Raw genomic sequence first — 4,863 nt, forward strand, 5'->3', positions numbered from 1 at the left:
ATTTTCTTTTGATTTTATCTAAAAAAAAGGGTTTTATTTAGAAACAAATCTTTATATCAGTCATCTTCCACTATGTACACTCGCCAGCTTGCCCGCAACGCAAGAAATTTGTCTTCGGCTTCGTCTTCATCTTCGTCTTCGGCTTCGCTTCCACTCTGTTTGCAACCTAACTCATATGTGAAAGATAGCTCGCACGAAAAAACAATAGATGGCGCTCCAATCACAAATTATTATAGGTGTTAAAATTTGCGTTTTTGTTGGAGTTTCGGTGACGCTGGTTTTGCTGGGGCTGCGATCCAATACTTTTCGTGTAAAATCCTGGGTATGTAACTCAATCGCCTAATGGTTTGCCGAACCGTAAACATATGTTTACACATCCAATTTCGTGAGTAGGTACCTGGTACTCACACCTTTTTTAAGAAGTTTCACTTCTATCATGTGTACGGTGTTACACACGCATTTTTTAATTTTACATATGTGTTACTTGAATTAATTTATATTATACTTGTATGTATGTACATTATATACATGTAGTAATTTAGCCTCATTTATCAAAACTTGAATTACGCACATGATTTGGATGCTTTTATCCGCCGATGTGCACGCTGCGTGATCAGCACAAAATGAGGTTGTTGTTTTTGTTTCCAATGCAATGCTCGCAAACCACAAAGCTGAGTATGCTCGCGCACATGTTAATGGTGTGTGACCACTGTGACATACGCAGCCATGAGCGTTGCATCGACTCATAATAATGTTGAAACGCCCCATATGGCTGACCTCGTACGTCTGTCCATTATTTCATCAGGTGTGTCTGCGTCCCGTCAATCGGTCAATGCCCTCACGTGTCCGTTTAGGCCCTAGTGTAACATCCACACTAACCTTTAAAGATTTACCATTCCATGTTAGATCTTTTAATTCGTCATCTATACGGCAACAAAAACAGGTTAATTCAAGGCATAACAAGGTCGAAGTGATTTCGGCATTTCTCTCTTTTGAACTGCGACTGAAATGTCAACTCTTAACCCTATACTATTCAAAATTTTTTTTTTTATATAAATTTTCAATTGTGAGCTGTGCGACTGATTTTAAATGCATAATAAAATGAAAAGGAATTGCGATCGGTGCTTTGTGTTTGTCAAGAGCCTGGACAACAAACTTGTGCGTTATTGAATTGTCAAGTGAAGCGACAACGGTGGGCAAATCGCTGCGATGTTTCATTAGGAGACTCTTCACGTGTGGTCGTGACTTTATTTGTTGCCTATCGCAGCCGAGTATTTCTAAGTGGACGCGTTTGTTACCAGGTGCAGGATTTATCATACCGAATATGAAAAAAAAATCTCCCAAACTTTTTTTAATGTCTAATATACTTTAGAATTAAATGTTTGAATAAAAAAATAAATGCTCAAAAACATTGGGATAGTTAAAGCAAGAAAATTGTCAAAACGGTTTTATAAATGAGTGTGTTTCATTTAGTGTGCAATTTTGTGTAAGTATGCATTTCCACATTTACATTAAACCGGAAATTCAATAAATAAAATGAAGCTGATTCTAATGAGATTTTAAATATTTTCATATTTACAAAAAATTTAATTTCAAAGATGTTGAGTTCTATCAAATATGGTAAATGCATAACAAAGGGTTAATTTCTTTGTTTACATTTTTTGACATTACAGTCAGGTATGAGAGAGCTCGACTGAATTGTCACTTCTACCTTGTTGAATATGCCTTGGGTAAATTCATTTATATTTCTCTTATTTATTTAGAATTATTTTCTGTACAATCCTCATGTCTGCCTACTCTAATACCTACAAAGAAATCTTCTCAACTCAAAACAAGTAGCTTAACCAATAAAGTTGAAATTCCAGAAAATTTCTAAGATTTACAAATAAATGCATATACATTTATATGTGTATATATATTTATATGTGTATATACATATATACATTAGAGCGGGTCAAATTTTTTCTGTACTTTGTTCCGACGATTGACGAGTTCTACTAGCAATTCTGAACAAAAAAGTCCATGGAAAGATAGCTCTAAAACGGATTTGGAGCCTCTTTTTTAATTTTAGTTATTAATCCATAACTATACGACTTCAATTCAATTAAATTAATTATATAAAAAACATATTATTAGAAAGGTATCAAACTAAGGTAGCTTAAGAAAGATTAATTTCTAAAATATTTTTGAAGATGGTTGCCACCTGTTTAGTTTCAACTAAATTGATAAGGTAAATGAAATGTTGCAATATGGGTGCCAAATAAAGAGGTTTAGAAAGCTTAATTTGGAAAATGTTCCTAAAGAGGGTTGCCACCTGTTTGGAGAATTTAAATCAATAAGATAAATGAAGAATTACGATATGAGGGCCAAACTAACGAGTTTTTAGAAAGCTTACTTGCTAATATTTTTTTAAAAAGTTTATCATCTGTTTGAAAAATTTAATTCAATTAAGGGCCGTTTTCCCAACAAATTTTAAATTTATCTCCATCTGCCCTTTAAATGCAAATTGAGCTACTTGAGAAAACGGTAGGTACACTTGGGCGGAATATCGATCCATGATGCAATAATGCAAGGTGTTATATACAGGCTGGTAGTTTCTCGCTCTAATCTATTGACTGCCTTAGGTGAAGCAGTGTTACTTTATTAACAATTCTTTGCCTAATAATATAGTTGATTTTTATTTATATTTTATCAGTATACACATTTTGTTTTCTTAAAAAGGTACTTTATCTTACTTTATTTCATTTCATTACGAATATACTGTAAAAAAGCAAATTTTCTTTAGAAGAAAATATGAAATTTTATATTTTTCCCCCAAATGGGGATTAATTTCTTCCCGTTTTTCTTCTTATTGTACAGAGCTAAGGCAGTCAAATCAAGCTGTCCCAACTGATACCACCTTGTATTATTGCATCATGAGATCGACCTATCTCGGCAGCCAGTTCTAAAACGCCCTATCTCAGAAAACTTTTCAAGTACGCCCTACTTCAGAATTTGGTTGAAGAACGCCCTATCTCAGAACATGGATGGGCGTTTTTCAATGAATTATTATTCAAATAAAAAATCAAATTTTATTCATAATTTTTTCTAATTTTGAATGACGAATAAATTTTTATTCTTCATTCAAGCACTTTCAAACGATGAATAAATTTTTATTCATCATTCAAGTAATTGCAAATAACGAATAAATTTTTATTCATCATTCAAGTAATTTAAAATGATGAATAAATTTTTATTCTGCATTCAAGTAATTTCAAATAACGAATAAGTTTGTATTCATCATTCAAGTAAGTTCGAATGAAAAATAAATTTTCATTCATCATTCAAGTAATACTGAATAACGCACAATTTTTCATATATTCATTCTTTCTTGTTCACAGTACCAGGTAGACGATCATGGTAAATGTTCGTCTCGTAGATACATATTTTTTGTGTATGAAATATTAGAAAATATAATATCAAAATCTACATATATATGTATATAAGCATGAACATAAGTATGCACTTATTTAATTACATTTTAAATGGCTGTGATTACAGAGCTTTGTAAACTTACTTATTACACTGTTTAAAGTATAGGGAGCAAATTTTAACGGAATTCTCATAAACCACACAACATTTTTGTTTATTTTCTTCTTCTTAGTTTTTAAGTTGCCAGTATAAAATTTCCGACAATGGACCTATTATATCATAGCCATATGTTCGTATTTTCATCCGTTTATAAATATTAAACATTAATTGTATTAATTGATATAATAAAATAAGGAACATTTTACTACTACTATTTAATCATCTATATATGTACATATGTACATATATAACACGTATGAAAGGTATGTATGACGTTTTCTTAAAATTTAAGTCCCGTGTAAATATGCAACCCTACGTCATATCGGCGAAATATGCTGCACGTATATTCATGTCACCTAGACCTTCAATCTCTTCAAATTTCATCCAAATCCTTAGAGGTCGCGCACAGAGGTGGCCGCGGTGACATGAAATACCTCAAAAAGACTTTTACGTTACAAACTGGGGAATTATTTTATTTTATTGTGAAAGAAAGTCAAAAATGCTCGAATACTCGCGCCAAAAAACTTTTTTAACATTTTAGACTGTCACATTACATTAAAAAATACTGCCGACTTTATTTTCATAGAAAGCTAATCGCTGATTTTTTTGTCGAATAATTTTTTTATTAACTTCAAAGTAATACAAGGCAAGCGAAGAGAAGCAAGTATAATGCAAAAAAATGCTAGTTCTTAAATATAAACCACCCTGTAGTTTCATGTTGTGCTTTTTAAATTTCCGTTAATTTAAAGGTGTCTCAGGATTAAGTGAATTTTAATGTTTGTGAAAAGGAGATTCGTGTTATTATTTATGCTGTCCGATGCCTTAGAATATGTATGACCCAGATATAATAAATAATCTGCGAAACCTGACAAAAAAACACAAAACAGAACAGGTGGTTTGTAGATGTGTGCTTCTCTCAATGGGAAAGGGTTATTTGCATAGAGCGCGGTTACCCACGAACGTGTACGCAGGGTACCGGAGAAGATGTGTATAAAGTTAGCGAAACAACACCAAGCAAAAAATGTCGCATATACCCATGAATTTGCCGTTTTTTGCCGTTTATTAGTTGTGGAAGAAATAATTTTGTCGCTCTGGTATTTATTTAGATATAAGGTGTTTTGCTAACTTTATATAAAGTTAGCGAAGCACCCCTCCAAACTCAAAGACAAACGACTAGGCTTTTTGCCGTTCTAAGATGAGCTAGTTTACTTTTGAAAAAAATAATTTTTTTTAATTTAAAAAAAAGTTTTTTGCAATTCTATTTTTTTTTCAATGTTCAAAAATTTTTAGAAG

This window comes from Rhagoletis pomonella, unplaced genomic scaffold, assembly GCF_013731165.1.
Source record: "Rhagoletis pomonella isolate Grant_MI unplaced genomic scaffold, Rhpom_1.0 Rhpom_scaffold_00003, whole genome shotgun sequence".
In the NCBI taxonomy this organism is placed as follows: domain Eukaryota; kingdom Metazoa; phylum Arthropoda; class Insecta; order Diptera; family Tephritidae; genus Rhagoletis; species Rhagoletis pomonella.